At 43.2% G+C, this 22830-nt stretch overlaps 1 pseudogene; it reads left to right on the plus strand.

The window, feature by feature from the left end:
- Nucleotides 1-22830, plus strand: part of LOC129824056 (cadherin-18-like) — a 93088-nt pseudogene that overhangs the window by 45982 nt on the left and 24276 nt on the right.

A 22830-nucleotide genomic window follows, 5' to 3' on the forward strand; every position in this document is an offset into this window, starting at 1 on the left:
AATCTATGTTTTGTTCATTAAATGTGCATATTTTAGCTATAAATCAGTTTTACATTACTGCTCCCATCATTGCTACAGCATAGCTACAGTCTGAAATCAGACGGGAGTAGCCAGAGAAAATACAGACACCAACGTCAACTACTAATTACACCTCATAAAACATTTCAGAAAAACATATGGTGGATAGCTAATGAAAGACAAATATCGTGTGAATAGAGCCAATATTTCCGATTTTTTAAGTGTTTTACAGCGAAAACACAATATATCGTTATATTAGCTTACAACATTAGCTAGCATACGGCAGCATTGATTCTAGTCAAGCGCTAGCATAGCACAGTTCGACAGATATATGAAAAAGCATCCCAAATTGGGTCCTTATCTTTGTTGATCTTCCATCAGAATGTTGTAACGGGGTCCATTGTCCAGTAAAGTCTTTAGTTGGGTTCCAGAACGAAATATTTCCCTCTTTGGTTAGCAAGCACAACGGCCGTGCGGCGCTAATCTGTCTTTCTTCAAAAAATTCTTCCGTCGCATGACATCTAAAGTCCAGAATAAATTGCAATAATATAATTAAAGTATATTGAAAAAACATACTTTAGGATGATTTTGTGACATGTATCAAATAATATCGTAGGCAGAGGTCATATTCACCTTTAACGAGCGGATTCCAGGAGCCGAGTCCAGATTCTGCCTCGCGCCCGGAAAAAAAATTAAACTGCGCAGGTCTCACAAGAAGATGTGGTATTCAGTCCATGGAAGAGATATTCGACTCCTTTCAACTCTCACTTCCGCATTACACCCAGATGAAGGCGTATGACGTGTTTCTACGGTCCTAAGTGTCATGACCTTGTATAGACAAGGTCTTAAAGAGACACATCGCATTTTGGAAATCTCAATTCGGCTGGGAAAATGGCTGTAAAAATAGTTCTGTTCCACTTAGAGAAATAATTCAAACGTTTTTAGAAACTATAGACTGTTATCTATCAAACAGTAGTAAATATATGCATATTGTAAAATCAAACATTTCTTAAGAGGCCGTTTGAAAATGTGCACATATTTTCCAGTTTTTTCAATATTCACCCTGCAGCCTGAAGAAGTTATACTGCCAAGGGGGGTGTTATCATAGAATATGGGGTCATCTTGCAGGTGGTTTCTGAAATGGATTCAATTTTGGTAAGAATCCATTGAGTCTAAGTTAGGGAGGGTTTCCTTCAAGGTCGAGAGAGGACCTGTTGAATACTCCAGCCTCTAACAAGCTACTTGTATCTGTTCTTATGTCAACAACACTGATGTAATGGTTAAGTTCGTCACCTGGAAGCTTAGCCAAGTATGGTCTACCAGTTTATTGAAACTCTACACAATTTGATTACTGTAACCAATTATCTCCAAGTCTTTCTCTTTTTTGCACGTGACTCGGAGTTTTGTGCTCGACACTCTCAACGCCACTACTCTCTACTCCTTTTTTTTGTGAACAGATAAACATTTGACATACCTCCCGGAGGTCTGGGACCTTTGTGGAAGGGAGGGGGCGAGAGCTAAGGGTGAAAGTGGACACTGCACTGTTTAGAATGGATGTATTCATCTGGTACATCTTTGCTGAATAAACATTTGAAACATCACTCAGAGTTTGGGCTCTTTTGTATGACAAATATGTTTACTGTATATTGAGATATTGGTCTTATCAAAAGGAAAGGAAAACACAAAATGCTTTGCTGCAGTGGAGGATGGTGGGAGGAGTTACAGGAGGCTGTAATGACTGTAATGGAATTAATGGAACGGTATCAAACACATTAAACATATGAAACCACATGTTTGATTCCATTACATTTATTCCATTCCAGCCATTACAATGAGCCTGTCCTCCTATAGCTCCTACCACCAGCCTCCACTGCTTTGCTGAGTAGCAGATGGATAACATGTCTTCTCACATGCCATGGCAATATCCTTTTTAAAAACAGTGATTGAAGGTGTTTTATTGTTTTCTCATAGAATATCCAAACAGAATTATTCAAAAGTGTTTTAAGTACAATATCGACAGAAACTGGAAGATAGAACCACAGCTATGCTTGTGAGGGTGTTTACCACGTGACACACGATCTGTAACAGTGTAATAGATTGGGAGAATCACATGATCGAAAGCAGCTTATCATTGTGATAGACTCTGACAAAGAACGCACAAAAGAATGTCCCCAAAATGCTATAATGGCCTGTGGCGATACAGTTATGGCTCTCCTGCTTTCATAAAACCATGTTAAATTGAATGTCTTTCAGTTGTGAGGTATGTCAGAGACGACTTAGCCTTTTGAGCTCAGACTCAGCAATGTCGTTTTGAATCCTCTGGTTTGCATCCGAAGCAGACGGAAATACTCAATTCATGCACACAGCGGAAATTGCATCTCAGAAATCAAGTCAAAATGACAGTTTTCATCAGGAAAGAACATTGTGCTTTTAAAAATGAGTCAACGTGTAATTTCAGAGTACCCGTTCCATCAAATTGCATCGGGGGATTTCACAGAAAGAAAAACATGACTCATTATCCGTTTCCTTAATGTTCTTTCTTCTTATCTTTCAAGGGGAAACAGCATGGCAACCTGCTCAGGCCAGACCACTGGTGAAATCTTCTGAGGATCCTCTTAGCAAATTAACAACCGGCCTCTCTCCCCTCCGCCTCCATCCGACATGGAAATGGACCTTGGTTCTACTCCTTAATGGACAGACTGAAACAAACCATGGAATTTAAGAGAAACCTCTGGACTGGTCTTATCTACACCTAGTACTGTCTTCCTGTTGAGACGTCGTTGTGGCCTCTGGGTACGCTGTGTGCCTAGTGGAGGACTTAGAGAAGCATACGTTCTCTACCATGAGAATTCCTGCTACCACAGCCTGCCTCTACCCTTTGCTGATCTGCCTGTGCTTTATCCAGAAGAGCTATGGGACGTCCCAGCTCAGGCCCAACGTCAGAGCACCCAGTAACCAAACCAAACACCCAGACGGAGAGAGAGACGTGCACCACCGGCCCAAGAGAGGCTGGATATGGAACCAGTTCTTCGTTTTAGAGGAACACATTGGACCGGAAGCACAGCATGTTGGAAAGGTATGCTATTCATGTTCACCTTTAATGGCATTCTTTTGATGTGAGGTATTTGCATGCTGAGAAGAAAACAGTAGGCCTACATATTGCAGTCTGTAGGTGTTTTTGCATGATACAAAGTTGATGATTGTCACTGCACCTGGGGGTGCACAGTAACAGTCATTTGAGTGCAATTTTGTACGAGGTTATTTGAGCCGTACGTTTACGAAGGTTTAGAGCACTTTTCTTTCTTTTGGAAAAGATTTTGAGCTAATTTTCAGCAAAAAAAACATATTTCTACTTTATGTGATAAATAACCCAAATTGGTAAACCTATTACACGACGATACAACCTGAAGAAGGTATCTAAATAAATAATTTTCTGTACAAATTTGAATGAAGAATACAGTTTTGGGGGATACATTTGATCAATTGTTTGTATGGTCATGGTCAGGATAATTCATTCTTATTGAATATGTAAACATGGCAACATTATGAGCTGAAAGCAGTGTTACCTAACTGCCTTATGATACAGCTTACCACAGGAACCACATATTTTGATATTGTATATTGTGTAGCAGAGGCTTCTTGAAATGCACAAGTTGTAGTGGGTGAACTAATCCACTGTGAAACTGACATTGTATGACATTGACACTACAGTATGTACCAAAGGTGAGGGTTAAAATGGTGCTTGTGAGAGATGTGGGAAGTGAAAGGCTGGTAAGAGATGGCTCACACACACACATCCCCTGGGGGGGTTGAGTGCATGATTCACTCTCCTCAAAGATGCTGTGATAGTTGAGTTGTGTGTTCTTCTTCCACTAAGATGGCACCTCTCTTGGTACTGATTTGGCCATGAGGAAAACAGCAGGTAACAGAGTATCAAGTAGCCATTTTCAACAGCACATAAGCCTACATTTATGAGCTTGATTCTTGTCGGCACGCTAAGTATACAAAACATTAAGGACACCTGTCCTTTCCATGACATAGACTGAACAGGTGAATCCAGGTGAAAGCTATTATCCCTTATTGAGGCCACTTGTTAAATCCACTTTAATCAGTGTAGATGAAGGGGAAGAGACAGGTTACCGAAGGATTTTTAAGCCTTGAGACAATTGACACATAGATTTTTCATGTGTGCCATTCAGAGGGTAAATATGCAAGACAAAAGGGCATTTTTTATTTTTTATTTTTTTATTTCACCTTTGTTTAACCAGGTAGGCCAGATGAGAACAAGTTCTCAATTACAACTGCGACCTGGCCAAGATAAAGCAAAGCAGTGCGACAAAAGCAACAACACAGAGTTACAAATGGAATAAACAAACTGCTGAGATAAGGCAGGGCTTTACCTAGCAAAGACTTATAGATGACCCGGAGCCAGTGGGTTTGGTGATGAATATGAAGCGAGGGCCAGCGAACGAGAGCATACAGGTCGCAGTGGTGGGTAGTATATGGGGCTTTGGTGACAAAACGGATGGCACTGTGATAGACTGCATCCAATTTGCTGATTAGAGTGTTGGAGGTTATTTTGTAAATGACATCGCCAAAGTAGAGGATCGTTAGGATAGTCAGTTTTACGAGGGTATGTTTGGCAGCATGAGTGAAGGATGCTTTGTTGCGAAATAGGAAGCTGATTCTAGATTTAATTTTGGATTGGAGATGCTTAATGTGAGTCTGGAAGGAGAGTTTACAGTCTAACCAGACACCTAGGTATTTGTAGTTGTCCACATATTCTAAGTCAGAACCGTCCAGAGTAGTGATGCTGGACAGGCGGGCAGGTGCGGGCAGCGATCAGTTGAAGTGCATGCATTTAGTTTTACTTGCATTTAAGAGCAGTTGGAGGCCACGGAAGGAGAGTTGTATGGCATTGAAGCTCGTCTGGAGGTTAGTTAACACAGTGTCCAAAGAAGGGCACGAAGTATACAGAATGGTGTTGTCTGCGTAAAGATGGATCAGAGAATCACCAGCAGCAAGAGCGACATCATTGATGTATACAGAGAAAAGAGTCGGCCCGAGAATTGAACCTTGTGGCACCCTCATAGAGACTGCCAGAGGTCCGGACAACAGGCCCTTTGGTTTGACACACTGAACTCTGTCTGAGAAGTAGTTGGTGAACGAGGCAAGGCAGTCATTTGAGAAACCAAGGCTGTTGATTCTGCCAATAAGAATGTGGTGATTGATAGAGTCGAAAGCCTTGGCCAGGTCGATGAAGACGGCTGCACAGTATTGTCTTTTATCGACGGCTGTTATGATATCGTTTAGGACCTTGAACATGGCTGAGGTGCACCCATGACCAGCTCGGAAACCACATTGCATAGTGGAGAGGGTACGGTGGGATTCGAAATAGTCGGTGATCTGTTTATTATCTTGGCTTTTGAAGATTTTTGAAAGGCAGGACAGGATGGATATATGTCTATAACAGTTTGGGTCTAAGGTGTCTCCCCCTTTGAAGAGGGGGATGATCGCGGCAGCGTTCCAATCTTTGGGATCTCAGCCGTTACGAAAGAGAGGTTGAACAGGCTAGTAAGGGATTGCAACAATTGCAGTGGATAATTTTAGAAAGAGAGGTGCCAGATTGTCTAGCCCGGCTGATTTGTAGGGGACCAGATTTTGCAACTCTTTCAGAGCATCAGCTATCTGGATTTGGGTGAAGGAGAAATGGGGGAGGCATGGGCAAGTTCCTGTGGGGGGTGCAGGGCTGTTGTCCGGGGTAGGGGTAGCCAGGTGGAAAGCATGGCCAGCTGTAGAAAAATGCTTATTGAAATTCTCAATTATCGTGGATTTATCGGTGGTGACAGTGTTTCCTAGCCTCAGTGCAGTGAGCAGCTGGGAGGAGGTGCTCTTATTCTCCATGGACTTTACAGTGTCCCAGAACGTTTTGGAGTTTGTGCTACACAATGCACATTTCTGTTTGAAAAAGCTAGCCTTTGCTTTCCTATTTGCCTGTGTATATTGGTTCCTATCTTCCCTGAAAGTTGCATATCGCGGGGGCTATTCGATGCTAATGCAGAACGCCACAGAATGTTTTTGTGCTGGTCAAGGGCAGTCAGGTCTGAAGTGAACCAAGGGCTATATCTGTTCCTGGTTCTACACTTTTTGAATTGAGCAATGCTTATTTAAAATGGTGAGGAAAGCAATTTTAAAGAATAACCAGGCATCCTCTACTGACGGAATGAGGTCAATATCCTTCCAGGATACCCGGGCCAGGTCGATTAGAAAGGCCTGCTCGCTGAAGTGTTTTAGGGAGCGTTTGACAGTGATGAGGGGTGGTCATTTGACCGCAGACCAATTACAGACGCAGGCAAGCAATGAGGCAGCGATCTCTGAGATCCTGGTTGAAGACAGCAGAGGTGTATTTAGAGGGCAGGTTGGTCAGAATGATATCTAAGAGGGTGCCCGTGTTTACGGATTTGGGGTTGTACCTGGTAGGTTCATTGATAATTTGTGTGAGATTGAGGGCATCTAGCTTAGATTGTAGGACGGCCGGGGTGTTAAGCATGTCCCAGTTTAGGTCACCTAACAGTACGAGCTCTGAAGATAGATGGGGGGCAATCAATTCACATATGGTATCCAGGGCACAGCTGGGGGCAGAAGGTAATCTATAACAAGTGACAACGGTGAGAGTCCTGTTTTTGGAAAGGTGAATTTTTAGAAGCAGAAGCTTGAATTGTTTGTGCACGGTCCTGGATAGTATGACAGAACTCTGCAGGCTATTTCTACAGTAGATTTCAACTCCGCCCCCTTTGGCAGTTCTATCTTGACGGAAAATGTTGTAGTTGGGTATGGAAAGCTCAGGATTTTTGGTGGCCTTCCCAAGCCAGGATTCAGACACGGCTAGGACAGTCGGGTTGTCAGGATGTGCTAAAGAACTTAGGGAGGAGGCTTCTGATGTTAACATGCATGAAACCAAGGCTTTTACAGTTACAGAAGTCAACATATGAGAGCGCCTGGAGAATGGGAGTGGAGCTAGGCGCTGCAGGGCCTGGATTCGCCTCTACATCACCAGAGGAACAGAGGAGGAGTAGGATCAAGGTACGACTAAAGGCTATAAGAACTAGTCGTCTAGTGCGTTCGGAACAGAGAGTAAAAGGTGCAGGTTTCTGGGCATAAAATAATAGATTCAAGGCATATTGTACAGACAAGGGTATGGTAGGATGTAAGTACAGTGGAGATAAACCTAGGCATTGAGTGATGATGAGAGAGGTTTTGTCTCTAGAGATCATTTAATCCAGGTGAGCTCACCATGTGTACGGGAGTTGGAACAAAGGGGCTAGCTAAGGCATATTGAGCAGGGCTTGAGGCTCTACAGTGAAATAAGACAATAATCACTAACCAAAACAGCAATAGACAAGGCATATTGACATTAGGGAGAGGCATGCGTAAACGAGTGATCATAGGGACCAGTGGGAAGCTAGGTGAGCTGGAGACACGGCGATTCAGACAGCTAGCGGGCCGGGGATAGCAGGCTAACAGAAGGGCCTTAAGGGGAAGTTTGTTGTAGCCCCCTTGGACAGTTACGTCAGCAGACCAGTTGTAATGGATCATCAGGGCTCCGTGTAGGCAGTAAAAGGGTCCAGGCCAATTGGCAAAATAGGTATTATAGCCCAAGAAATTGGCTGAACGACCTCTTCAGGTAACAGTCCGATATGCTCTAGACAGCTAGCGGACCGCGGCTAGCAGGCTAGCGGATGGGCCTTCAGGGGACGTCGCGACGGAGGAGCCTGTTTAAACCCCCCGTGCGGATTACGTCGGTAGACAAGTCGTGATGGATCAGCGGGGCTCCATGTCGGCAGGAAAAGGGGTCCAGGCAAATTTGGCAAGATAGGTATTGCCCAAGGAGTGGCTGATGGACCTCTTCAGCTAGCCGGGAGATGGGCCTAGCAAGAGGCTAGTTCCAGGCTAACTGGTGCTTGCTTCGGGACAGAGACGTTAGCCAGGGGTAGCCACTCGGAAAGCAGCTAGCTAGCTGCGATGGTCCAGGTGAAAATGTTCAGAGCTTGTGGTAGGAATCCGGAGATGTGTAGAAAGAGCAGTCCAGTAAGCTCTGGGTTGAATTGCGCTGTGCAGACTGGCAGGAGGTGACTGGGCTATGGTTACCTGATGACCACTAGCAGTGGCTAACTGACTACTAGCTAGTTAGCTGGCAAGCTTCTGTTGGGGTTCTAAAGTATTCAAAATAGCAGATCCATAGCACATTGGGTGAGGCGGGTTGCAGGAGAGTATGTTGAAATTGAGGTAAAAAATATATCCGAAATATATACAAAGAAAAAAATATATGTACATGGGACACGACAAGATAAAGACATCTGAACTGCTATGCCATCTTGGAAAATCCTGAACAGGGTATGGTAGTAGGTGTCAGGTGCACCGATTTGGGCCTGACCTAGAAAACTGTGTTATACTTTTCACAGCTTCATATGTGTCAGCGTGATGAAAGGATGAAAAATGGCCACATGTATCTGAATGTTCTCAACTCTGCTCTGCTGTGACTAATTAGCTATACAACCTTATCCTACATCACAGCTACTATATATACCTAGCTGTTCTCTGTATAGGCTAGACATGTACTGCACACTGAGTGTTGAAACTACACTTTCCTCTGATTTAGATAACAAGGTTACAGCCCCAGTCCACATACATCCCAACCTCTTATCAATCAATGGGATTGACGTGTGGAGGTGGTGTTGGTGCAGCGGAGGCCAGAGATGGTTGATATAGTAGCGCACCGTTAATACCAATTTGTAAGTCGCTCTGGATAAGAGCGTCTGCTAAATGACTTAAATGTAAATGTAAATGTACTACAAGTCTCTCAGGCAGCAGTGCCATCACCTCTCACTACAATCTTAGAATAAATTGTTCCAAAAGGGTCATTCGGCTGTCCCCATAGGCAAACACTTTTTGGTTCCAGGTAAAACCCTTTTTGGTTCTAGATAGAACTCTTGGGTTCCATGTAGAAACCTCTGTGGAAAGCATTCTACATGCAACCAAAAAGGGTTCTACCTGGAACCCAAAAGGGTTCTTCAAAGGGTTCTCCTATGGGGACAGCCGAAGAACCTTTATTGGTTCTAGATTGCACCTTTTTTCCAAGAGTGTAGATTTAGACAGTATGATTAAATATCCCTTATCAGACCTCAGAGACAAATATTACATAAAATCTTTCACCCCGGCTCACTAATATCAAGACTGGGTATAAAACAATTATTGTCAGTGAGCTCTTGCTGCAGCATAAAAATTGACCTTTCCATCAGCGTGCCTCATGTAATTTGTGGTTAGCAGAGGGGGTAGATTCCTGATTGAATCAGTCGGCGAGTTCTTGGAGCGTAGTCAGTTTATCAGCCTCTGTACAAGCCTATACCAGTGAACTTGGCTCCATGGGAATTTATTAGTAGATAGCTGCCAGTGTATGGGAAGACAGTTTTGTGTCATTATTTAAGAGCATTCTAAATGGCATCATTGTGTAATTCAATCAAATCCTACAAAATAAATGTGTAGGCTATGCAGTCTTTGTTTGCAAACTAGGCTATTGCCGCCCTGTGCATACAAACTTCTTATTCCAAAAACACTTCTAAAACTGCTTCTAAAACTGGAAGTATCTACAGTATGCCTGTGAAAGTCTATAACTGGATGTAGTAGTGGAGGGATTTTAAAGTGAAATCTTGCAGTATAGCAACTGAGCCTATTTTTCCTCCCTGTAGATATAAACTCAGCAAAACAAGAAACATCCTCTCATTGTCAACTGCATTTATTTTCAGCAAACTTAAAACATGTGTAAAAATGTGTAACAAGATTCAACAACTGAGACATAAACTGAACATGTTCCACAGACATGTGACTAACAAAAATGTAATAATGTGTCCCTGAACAAAGGGGGGATCAAAATCAAAAGCAACTGTCAGTGTCTGGTGTGGCCACCAGCTGTATTAAGTACTGCAGTGCATCTCCTCCTCATGGACTGCACCAGATTTGCCAGTTCTTGCTGTGAGATGTTACTCCACTCTTCCACCATGGCACCTGCATGTTCCCAGACATTTCTGGGGGGAATGGAACTAGCCCTCACCCTCCGATCCAACAGGTCCCAGATGTGCTCAATGGGATTGAGATCCGGGCTCTTCGCTGGCCTTGGCAGAACACTGACATTCCTGTCTTGCAGGAAATCACACATAGAATGAGCAGTATGGCTGGTGGCATTGTCATGCTGGAGGGTCATGTCAGGATGAGCCTGCAGGAAGGGTACCATATGAGGGAGGCGGATGTCTTCCCTGTAATCCACAGCATTGAGATTGCCTGCAATGACAACAAGCTCAGTCCGATGATGCTGTGACACACTTCCCCAGGCCATGACAGACCCTCCACCTCCAAATCGATCCCACTCCAGAGTACAGGCGTCGGTGTGACGCTCATTCCTTTGACGATAAACGCGAATCCAACCATCACCCCTGGTGAGAACCTGCCTTACAACAGGGCTACAAGCCCTCAATCCAGCCTCTCTCAGCCTATTGGGGACAGTCTGAGCACTGATGGAGGGATTGTGCATTCCTGGTGTATCTCGGGCAGTTGTTGTTGCCATCCTGTACCTGTCCTGCAGGTGTGATTTTCGAATGTACTGATCCTGTGCAGGTGTTGTTACACGTGGTCTGCCACAGCGAGGACAATCAGCTGTCCGCCCTATCTCCCTGTAGCGCTGTCTTAGGTGTCTCACAGTACGGACATTGCAATTTATTGCCCTGGCCACATCTGCAGTCCTCATGCCTCATTGCAGCATGCCTAAGGCACATTCACACAGATGAGCAGGGACCCTGGACATCTTTATTTTGGTGTTTTTCAGAGTCAGTAGAAAGGCCTCTTTAGTGTCCTAAGTTTTCATAACTGTGAGCTTAATTGCCTGCTGTCTGTAAGCTGTTAGTGTCTTAATGACCGTTCCACAGGTGCATGTTCATTAATTGTTTATGGTTCATTGAACAAGCAAGGCAACAGTGTTTAAACCCTTTACAATGAAGATCTGTGAGGTTATTTGTATTTTTACGAATTATCTTTGAAAGACAGGGTCCTGAAAAAGGGACGTTTCTTTTTTTGCTGAGTTTAGCATTTTCCCATATGTGAAATTCTATGAAGTAAAGGCGTACAAGCACAATAACTCATTCTTTCACAAAGAGTGACAGAAAACTCACCATATGGAAAAAGTGGACAGCGGACACACAGGCTGCTTGCATATCGTGAAATCAGATCATGCTCTGCATCCATTCTGCAACCAGGCCCCTGGTGATATATTACCAAAGTGGATAGTTCCATATATTTATTTATCTGTTTGGGGTTTTTCCCCCCACGGCTCTTTTTTATCCTTTCATCTCTTTGATAATGCAGGGCCTCGGGTAAGCATCAGTCATGAGCTGTACTCCCATTACCCTGCTAGTGAATAAAGGCACCATAGCGAAAGATAAATGAATGCTACTCTCTCACTGGAGGCAGTGTGTTCTGTGAGCGAGAGCAGTATTCTGGGCCAGTGTAAATGCTTGCGCCAGCCCAACCTTCCTGAGAAAGCCAAGGTTATCATCACAGTAGTTCCACCAACTTCCACTGAATGATATCGGCCTTGGATTCTTATGTACTGTATATTACACCTACTGCGTACTACGCAATAACATTTATTATTGTATCGTAGCCTATTACACTGTGTTTTGGAGTGTCCTAAGAGGACAATAAAGTCCACTACTTAACGCACATGTTGTACATTTGGTCCTTTATGTGTCTTGGACACCCTCCATATGATTCTGTAGCAAACAGGGTTGCTGCGTGTACCCTCTTCAGGCATGGGAGGCGGTGTGGAGGTGAACACTGTCTTTGCTAATTGCTCTCTGCTAAGGGATTACTCTCACTGCCAAGAATTAAGAGCAGCGTGTGTGTGTGTTTAACTATCCTTGTGGAGACCAGAGGGTTAGTTTTAGTGTTAGGGTTAGGAGCTTGGGTTAGGGTTAAGGTTAGATTTTCTGTTTAAAGTAAGGGTACGGGGTTGAGTTAGCTTTAGGGTTAGGGGTTAGCTAAAATAGGATTTTGAACGTGACTGAATTGTGTGTCCCCACAAGGTTAGTGTGTGTGTGTGTGTGTGTGTGTGTGCGCGCGCACGTCTGAAGGGTTGAAGGTGGAGGCAATAAAAACCATACACTGAGGAATGTATAATATACAGCTTTATGATTGTAACTGCCAACAGCTGCTGGCTTTGTTCTTCATTCAGGACATTTCCCCTCAGTGTCTGTAGAGAAAATAGCATTCTGCCAAAGAGCAAACACTTGCATTCATAATAGGATAACTGACTTGGCTGGCCAGTTGTGTTGTTATACAGATGATGCAAGCCAGCTCCAACAGCTTTGGTGCTGTCAAGCTTTTCTTTAATGGTTTGTTATCCATCATTCACTTTCATCCTTACAGAACCGCCCTCAGCATCAGCACCACAGCTGTCTGGAAACATGGAGGCTTGGGTGCATCCCAATAATCTCTCCTTCCTCCTGAGGTGTGCACTTGTTCACTACTCCCCCAAAATGTAAAAGCATTGGATTGGTGAAGGCATGGGCTAGAGGGAGTTTCCATAAACCAGCATTTTTTTAAATGCATGAGGGCAACTGAATAACAAGTGATTATTGCGATTCAGCCCATGTTCTTAAGAAGTGGTGTATTGATATGAATGGAGAAGTCATACTCTGGTTGCTATATTTATGATATTCTATCAGATCCATTTTAAAGCTAATGGGGGTGTTTTACACCTCTCTCAAACGACCTTCCACGCCACTTGACTTGTTTAAGTGTTTGTAAAAAGCCATGTGCCAGGCACGCAGGCACAACAATGAAATATTCACACGACACGTCAACAAGGTACAACAGATTTCATTTGCAATGATGCAACTTGGTGTAGCACAACTAATCTGGATAGAGCTGGATTAACCCGTTTGTCTGTTCAGACATTGCATTGGCTTTGTTCTGCTAGGCTACGAAGGGGGATACATTAGTATCAAAATGTCAAGGCAGTTAGAAACACTGTTCTTCTTGTTCTTGTTTTCAACGTTTTACATCGGAGTTGACACAGCATTTTTTATATAGATCAGTATCATATGATACCCCAATGATTTAGCCTAGCTAAAAGAGTGTGGATTTTCTTTGCATAACATAGGCTGCATGTGATATGTCACAACAACAATGATGCATGATTCATTTATGTAACGATGTACGCTGTGAGTCGGGAGGCAAGTTCAGGGAGTGAATACATTTAATTAATAAATAAAACAAACACGTAACACATACAGCGCACCGACTTGGAACAAAAACAGAAACAATGACGACTGGGGAAGAAACCTAAGGGAGTGACACAAAGGGCAGGTAATCAAGGAGGTGATGGAGTCCAGGTGAATGTCATGATGTGCCTAACGCTGGTGACAGGTGTGCGCCGTAACGAGCAGCCTGGTGACCTAGAGGCCGGAGAGGGAGCACACGTGACAGTACCCCCTCCACAACACGCGGCTCCAGCTTCAGGACACCGACCAAGATGACAATCCCGGGGATCCGGAGCGGACCGGTCGCCTCTGTTGAGGCACAGAAACCTGACGAACCGGCTGAGGAGTGAACCTGATTAGCCGGCTGAGACCTCCCCGTTTGCCTCGGCTGAGGCATGGGAACCTGTTCACCCAGCTTCAGCATGGGAGCCTATCGAACCCACTGAGGCATGGGAGCCTACAAACCGGCTGAGGCCTCCCAGGTAGGTCCGGCTCCAACACCCGGACCCGACATCACCCCCGACACAAAAATAAGAATTACACTCCCCGATGCTTCCCTTTGTTGAGTCGTCATTCTGTAACGATGTACGCTGCGAATCTGTAAGCAATTTCAGGCACTGAATACATTTAATAAACAAATGTAACACATACAGGGCACCGACATGGAACAAAAACAGAAACAATGACGACTGGGGAAGAAACCAAAGGGAGTGACATATAAAGGGCAGGTAATCAATGAAGTGATGGAGTCCAGGTGAATGTCATTATGCTCCTAATGCTGGTGACAGGTGTGCGCCCTAACGAGCTGCCTGGTGACCTAGAGGCAGGAGAGCTGTATCAGCTGTACAGCAGAGACTTTCCCATTCAGGATTTGTATGAATTAGTAATGTCTACACAACAAACAGATAATTTTTTAACCTCTGAACACTAAAACGGCATGTAGTGATAGCGTTATGCAGCTATGTGAGATTTTTTTAAAGAATTCTGCCAGTCTGCTTTTGATTTAAGTGAATACAAAAACCGTCGGGTACGCAGGCTACTTGTACACTAAGGGTGGGTTGCACCAACATGGATCAACTCTTAAACTGGGTTAAATCAAGGTTTATCTGTTAAACCTAGTTTTAAATAAGGCCTAGTTAAATTAAAACGTTTCTCTAATCTAAATTTAGTTTTCACTTGATTAATTTTAAGCATGTTGCTCAAAGAATGTAAAAAATATATATATACATTTATATTGGAAATTAATTCTAAACTGGCACTTGAGGTGGTTTAACTGATAAAATGGCAGCATATCTTCTGTGAAGAGACCAAAACGAGTTCTTCAGAGAATAATTAGAGACAGGATGAATCCTGTTGAGTTTATGATAATTAACTCATTATTAGTAGGCTATTTACGTGCCCCTTTTGTACAACAATTGAATTGGAGCTTATGATATGTCCAGCCTTGGTACGAATGATTATGTTATGCAACATGCTGTAACGGGCCTGATAATGGTAACATTGTAGTGTAGTATCAATCAAATGTATTTATAAAGCCCTTCTTACATCAGCTGATGTCACAAAGTGCTGTACAGAAACCCAGGCTAAAACCCAAAACAGCAAGCAATGCAGGTGTAGAAGCACGGTGGCTAGGAAAAACTCCCTAGAAAGGCCAGAACCTAGGAAGAAACCTAGAGAGGAACCAGGCTATGAGGGGTGGCCAGTCCTCTTCTGGCTGTGCCGGGTGGAGATCATAACAGAACATGGCTAAGATGTTCAAAGATGACCAGCAGGGTCAAATAATAACAATCACAGTGGTTGTTATTATTTGGAACAGGTCAGCAACTCAGGAGTAAATGTCCGTTGGCTTTTCATAGCCGATCATTCAGAGTATCTCTACCGCTCCTGCTGTCTCTAGAGAGTTGAAAACAGCAGGTCTGAGAGAGAGAGAGAGAGAGAGAGAGAGAGTTTAGTCAGCCTATCAGAAGCCCACTCCAGAGCTTAAATTCACACAGGACACCAGATAACACAGGAGAAATACTCCAGATATAACAGACTGACCCTATCCCCCTACACATAAACTACTGTAGCATAAAGACTGGAGGCTGAGACAGAAGGGGTCGGGAGACACTGTGGCCCCGTCCGACGATACCCCCGGACAGGGCCAAACAGGCAAGATATAACCCCACCCACTTTGCCCAAGCACAGCCCCCACATCACTAGACACGGCCGAGTATAGCTCACAAAGATCTCTGCCACGGCACAACCCAAGGGCAGGACCCGGACAGGAAGATCACGTCAGTGGAAGAGCACCAGTAAGCCAGTGACTCAGCCCCTATATTAGGGTTAGAAGCAGAGAATCCCAGTGGGGAGAGGGGAACCGGCCAGGCAGAGACAGTAAGGGCTGTTCATTGCTCCAGTGCCTTTCCGTTCACCTTCACACTCCTGGGCCAGACTACATTCAATCATATGACCCACTGAAGAGATGAGTCTTCAATAAGGACTAAAGGTTGAGACCGAGTCTACGTCTCTCACATGGGTAGGCAGACCATTCCATAAAAATGGAGCTCTATAGGAGAAAGCCCTGCCTCCAGCTGTTTGCTTAGAAATTCTAGGGACAGTAAGGAGGCCTGTGTCTTGTGACTGTTGCGTACGTGTAGGTATGTACGGCAGGACCAAATCGGAAAGATAGGTAGGAGAAAGCCCATGTAATGCTTTGTAGGTTAGCAGTAAAACCTTGAAATCAGCCCTTGCCTTAACAAGAAGCCAGTAGAGAGGCTAGCACTGGAGTAATATGATCAAATTAGCCTTAACGTTAGTTTGAACGTGCATTATAGGCATTGATATTTACCAGTTATTTATGCTTACTAAATATTGATGGGTCAAGTTGTCCGTTATCATCATAGTGGTTATGGAGAGGAGCAATCTGCTGGGGAATCATCTTGCATAACTTCTTGGTGATAGGAACAATTCCCTTGGACGGAGGCCCCCACCGGCTTCTGTCTTTAATAGCCTGTCTCTCCTCTGCCGCATCCTTTTTGGCTTTCACTGTAAAAAAAAAAAAATTCCAGCTTGTTTCCATCCGATTTGGGTCTCTCTTCTCTTTAATCCGCGTCGATCCATTACATTTGGTGCATAAAATGGCCCAGGTGTCTTCCTTCTTTTTGAAAGTCGTGTTGTCTGTCTTCTTATCCTCCAGTACATTACTGAATTACTCCATCAGCTCCAACAAGAGTTTTTTTCATAAGCGGAGAAATTTGAACTTATTTGACGTGCCATAGTTGACAAATAATAAAATGGCTAAATATCGTTAAGTAATGACAATAATAACTAATATTGTATGCTAGCTAGCTTGGTTTATAAACTAGCTAGCTACAGTAGATTACGTTAACTAACAAATTAGTTTTCTGTCTAGCACTGGCAAATAACAGATTTTATTTCAAATCAGCCAACCCACGAGAACCTTTCAAGATGGAGATGCAGTAATTCAAACATTACATTGCTATTATTTCATCAAGGAACAGCAACATTTGTGGCCTCATTTGTCAAGTAGGCTAGCTACTTCGTTTCAACTCACAAAATACTTCATATATTGGTGTAACATGTCAATAATCATAGTTTAACTGCTCCAGATTCAAAATTAAGAGGTGCAACACATCTCTGATTAATTATAAACCTAGATTTACAAAACCTAGATTAATCCTAGATTAATTTAAACCATGTTGGTGCAACCCACCCTAACATTCTGTAGATTTATACAGCAGGTACAGTACCCCTCTGGTAAACTTATTTTTAAGTTATGGTTAAGTTACTACCATTAGAAATGCTCATGGAAAATAAGGGGCAATTTTTGTTCCTCTCCTGAAGTGACTGAACTAGAATCGATCTCAACTCCAGGGGTTGCAACCAAAATTATTTTCCAATCGTTTCATTCTGAACAGAACCACTATATATTTTGTCCCGTTACACTGTTCCGACCAGCAGAATAAAGTTCTGAACCAGAACGAACCCCCAAAAAGTATGTGTTATATCGTTCCTTTCTGTTCCTCTTTTACCTGTAAAATCAAGTTTTTTACATTTAGCTTATTAAGTTACTTCACCAATCAGTGCAGACAGAGCAGGCAATCTAGTTGTTTACATGCATGATGGACTATGGCGCAAGATGCGACTGCAATTTTGCGGGTGGGGAGTGCGCAAGATTGGGTTGAGCACTGGGCATCTTGTTATGACATGCATTATCTGAAATAGGTCCACAGAATTATACCTAGAAATTTGAATGTCCTTTGAGCTAGCTAGCTAACAAGCTTGTGTGTGCAGAGCGGAACCAGAATTAATGAAGTCACAGGGGACACGTCTTACCTTTTTGTCGTTAATACATCCAACGAAATGCGATAACTATGCCTATAGTATCCTTAAACAGCATTGAAAAAGTTAATCCATTCTTCTGTAGCTAATAAATCATCTCTATCTTCTGAACCAAGCTTCTAAGATAGGTACGGTAGCCTATGCTTCGGAGGGGGGGGGGGGGGGGGGGGGGGTCAGGTAGCCTAACACACAGGCAAAGATTTTCTGCTTGCAGCAGGCAGACACTGGAATACATTTTTGAGTGACAGAGTGAGGACTTTGCATTAGAGCTTTGTTCCGATTTGTTGTGGGACTAGAAAAAAAATCTGTAATGTAAAATAACGCTATTAAACGGTTCCCATGCTTTTAAAATAATGGTTCTGTTCCGGAACAGTATGGATCATTTTCGTTCCAGGTTCCGTTTCTGTTCATTGAAAAATGTCCTTATTTTCTGGGTATTTGGTTCTGTTCCCTGAACCGGTTCCAACACATGGTCAACCATGGTGGTGAAATCCATGGGTATAGTTTTCTATGTTCAAATTAGTATTTTTATCTGTGTGTAAAATTTCTGTAATTTCCTTCCCAGCTGCACTCCAACTCAGACAAAGGAGACGGCTCCGTCAGATACTTGCTGACGGGAGAGGGCGCTGGCACTATATTCGTCATCAATGAGGTCACAGGGGACATCCATGCCAGCAAGAGCCTGGACCGGGAGAAGAAGGGCCACTATGTCTTACATGCCCAGGCCATCGATCGTTACACCAATAGATCTCTAGAGCCTGAGTCCGAATTCATTATCAAGGTCCAGGATGTCAACGACAATGCACCCAAGTTTCCAGATGGCCCATTTGCTGCTGCTGTTCCCGAGATGGCCGATGTTGGTAAGGCAGAATACTGACAACATATTTTGAAATGCTGGGTGCACCTGGCTGGAGGGAGCTGGCTTTGTACCCTGACTGTGAGAGCAGTCACATCATTAGCTGGGTCATCAGTATTGCTACAGATCCCTACTGCATCCAGAGGCAGTCAGGCATTAATGTACAACTCTGTAAATGGATTTTGACAGTCCTGATAAATGGGTTTGGATTAATTGGGAGATAACAGATTTCGGCCTCACTTTATGCGATACAGAAACACTCTGTGGTATTTTTAGATTTGCACGTAGTTTTACTATAAAAAAAACATGACAATATAGTGAGTTGTGCTACATTATGCCATTGTAGTTTTGACAGTGATCATGGCACATTGTACTTGTACTGTCTGTGAGTTGGTGTGGTTGAAGTCAAATGGGTTTTGTGTGGAAAGAAAGTACTGATATAACCATTCCTTCCATGCAGGCACATCAGTGTTTCAGCTCACAGCCACAGACGCAGACGACCCCACCTATGGGAACAGTGCCAAGATTGTGTATAGCGTACTACAGGGACAGCCTTACTTCTCTGTAGATCCAAAAACCGGTGAGACGCCTGCCTTCTACTTAACATTCACTGCAATATAACGCTGCATGTGTGAATTGCTTCTGCCAAGTGAAAATAGCTTTGTTCTACAGTATATGTTTTATTAGATGTTGATTGTTGTAATCAGGCTGTTAAACTGTGAAAAGGGCCAAAGTGCCTCATGAGGATGTTTAATGACACAGCTGATTACAGAGGCAATAAGCTCAAATTGGGTCTAGTTTTCGAGAAGGCTGCGGTACTATGTGTGTTCAATAAATTACACAGTCGAGGGAAAAAGACAGCAATAGTGTTCCTCGGTCTTAAAAAGAGATACCTGCCAACTGTTCTGTATTCTAGCGTTCTTAATCCCCCTCCCGCTCATTGTATAAAGGTTCTCAGACATCTTGTTCTTTGCTTTGAAGACATAAGAGAAATAAAAAAGCCTTGAATAACATTGAAAAAACATCCACCCATAACAAAATACACATTACCAAAAGTACATGGACACCTGCTTGTCGAACATGTTATTCCAAAATCATGGGCATTAATATGGAGTTGGTCCCACCTTTGCTGCTATAACATCCTCTAGGCTTTCCACTAGATGTTGAAACATTTCTGCGGGGACTTGCTTCCATTCAGCCACGAGAGGATTAGTGAGGTTGGGCGCTGATGCTGGGCGATTAGGCCTGACTTGCAGTTGGCATTCCAATTCACCCCAAATGTGTTTGATAGGGTTGAAGTCAGGGCTCTGTGCAGGCCAGTCAAGTTCTTCCACACCAATCTCAACAAACTATTTCTGTATGGACCTCACTTTGTGAACGGGGGCATTGTCATGCTGAAACAGGAAAGGGCCTTCCCCAAACTGTTTGCAAAACGTTGGACGTACAGAATTGTCTAGAATGTCAGTGTATGCTTCAGTAAGACCATTCTACTGCCAATGTTAATCTATGGAGATTGCATGGTTGTGTTCGCGATTGTATACACTAGTCAGCAACGGGTGTGGCTGAAATAGCCAAATCCACTAATTTGAAGGAGTGTCCACATAGTTTTGTATATAAACTGTGAGGATGCTTTTCAAAGGATTCCAGTCAATGTAATATTAAAACGTTTTATTTCACCTTTATTTTATCAGGTAGTCATACACACATCTAAATACAAATACGAAATGAAAGCAAAAATAAAACAAAGTCGTACAAACAAACACATTCGTCAGTAATACGGTCCTCAATCAGCTTTCTGAAATGCCCTAGAGGCACCAAAACATCAAATTGAAGAACGATTTGAAGATTGTTCCACAAATACAGTGTAAAAAAACTAAAAGCTGATTTACCTAACTTAGTAGAGACCAAAGGAATTGAATCCCTAAGGCTGTGTAATAACAATAGTTAGATTACAAATTGCTATATGTTTGTGTCTGTGGTGTGTGTCATCATGTTTGTGTCTGTGGTGTGCAGTACATCCTGATCCTGGGTCCCATGTGGCTCAGTTGGTAGTGCATTGCGCTTGCAACGAAAGGGTTGTGGGTTTGATTCACATGTGGGGCTAGTATGAAACGTTTATGCACTTACTACTTTAAGATGCTCTGGATAAGAGCATTTGCTAAATGACTAAAGTGTGTGTTACAGTGATATGCATACCTAAAGAGAACAAGGTATAAATATAGACATACGTTTTTTTCTTTGCTTCAACAGTCAATGTGTGTTGAGAAGGCAGAGTGAATCTGGCAGTGAGACTGTATTATATGCCATCTGTCAATACTCAAGATGATAGTCCTAGCCATGTTCCCGTCACATATGCTCAAGTGCTATTGACACACATCAACCCCATGTGCCATGAATGTAACCAAGCACTGGTAATACCACTATGATGGGTCTAGTTTTGTCATTGTATCATCTTAAAAGTATGTTTTATCGATGTCCATGTTGCACTGCTTAACTACTTCAGTGAGTGGTCCTGATTTGGTTTGAGGCATAGATGTGAAGTAGCCTGGCTGGATTGTGGCCATGCCAGCTGTAGTGCATCCTGGGCCATAGCCATGGCAATGCAAGCTGTTCCTGCCTCTCTCCAGCAGTTTATTGGGGCCCCATCAGCAGGAGACCCGGTCACTCAGCCCATAATCAGAGCAGAATCAGAGCTGCCTTTACACTACAATCATCTGTCTGTGATCAGGGAGTGAGGTGTTCAGCTCCTGACCAGTGATCATCACTCACATGCACAAAAGCACACATGCACACACGTACGTATGCATGTGCACACACACACACACACACACACACACACACACACACACACACACACACACACACACACACACACTCACACACACACATTTACAAAAATGCTTCCTTTTCAGACATAGCTAATCATAACCCGTACAAAAAGCAACATTTGGACGTAGTGAGCATGCAAATGAATCATGAAGCCTTTTTTATGTATAATCGACCATTGTATAGCTGTAAAAAGCTAGATTGTTAGCATAATCAATCTGACCTGGATTAGGAGGTTGAATAAAAGGCCTGAGAGGATACGATACTAAAACAGTATGAACAGTGTACCTGTATCTTCCAATAGACAACAAAAGTCTGGCAGGTAATATTGACTGGTGTAAATAAAGGACCCAGAAGAATATTTCATAATAAGACCTGCATTTAATGGCATTGATTACCCATCCCTGATCTGACTAATTTAATTGCAGTAAGCTACCAGTGTTTCCACCATTATACTCCTGTTATATAGTTATATAGACAGCAGTGGTGGAAAAAGTATCCAATGGTCATACTTGAGTAAAACTATAGATGGCTTAATAGAAACTTACTCAAGTAGAGGTAAAAGTCACACAGTAAAATAATACTTGAGTAAAAGTATTTGGTTCTAAATATACTTAAGTATCAAAACTAAATGTAATTGCTAAAATATACTTAAGTATCAAAAGTAAAAGTAGAAGTATAAATAATTTCAAATTCCTTCTATTAAGCAAAGCAGGCCGCACCATTTTCTTGTTTTGAAAATGTATGGATAGCCAGGGGCACACTCCAACACTCAGACATTATTACAGATAGCCAGGGGCACACCCCAACACTCAGACATTATTACAGATAGCCAGGGGCACACTCCAACACTCAGACATTATTACAGATAGCCAGGGGCACACTCCAACACTCAGACATTATTACAGATAGCCAGGGGCACACCCCAACACTCAGACATTATTACAGATAGCCAGGGGCACACCCCAACACTCAGACATTATTACAGATAGCCAGGGGCACACCCCAACACTCAGACATTATTACAGATAGCCAGGGGCACACTCCAACACTCAGACATTATTACAGATAGCCAGGGGCACACCCCAACACTCAGACATTATTACAGATAGCCAGGGGCACACTCCAACACTCAGACATTATTACAGATAGCCAGGGGCACACTCCAACACTCAGACATTATTACAGATAGCCAGGTGCACACTCCAACACTCAGACATTATTACAGATAGCCAGGGGCACACCCCAACACTCAGACATTATTACAGATAGCCAGGGGCACACTCCAACACTCATACATTATTACAGATAGCCAGGGGTACACTCCAACACTCATACATTATTACAGATAGCCAGGGGTACACTCCAACACTCAGACATTATTACAGAGAGCCAGGGGCACACTCCAACACTCATACATTATTACAGATAGCCAGGGGTACACTCCAACACTCAGACATTATTACAGATAGCCAG

The sequence above is a fragment of the Salvelinus fontinalis genome, chromosome 26 (genome assembly GCF_029448725.1).
Source record: "Salvelinus fontinalis isolate EN_2023a chromosome 26, ASM2944872v1, whole genome shotgun sequence".
Lineage (NCBI taxonomy): Eukaryota > Metazoa > Chordata > Actinopteri > Salmoniformes > Salmonidae > Salvelinus > Salvelinus fontinalis.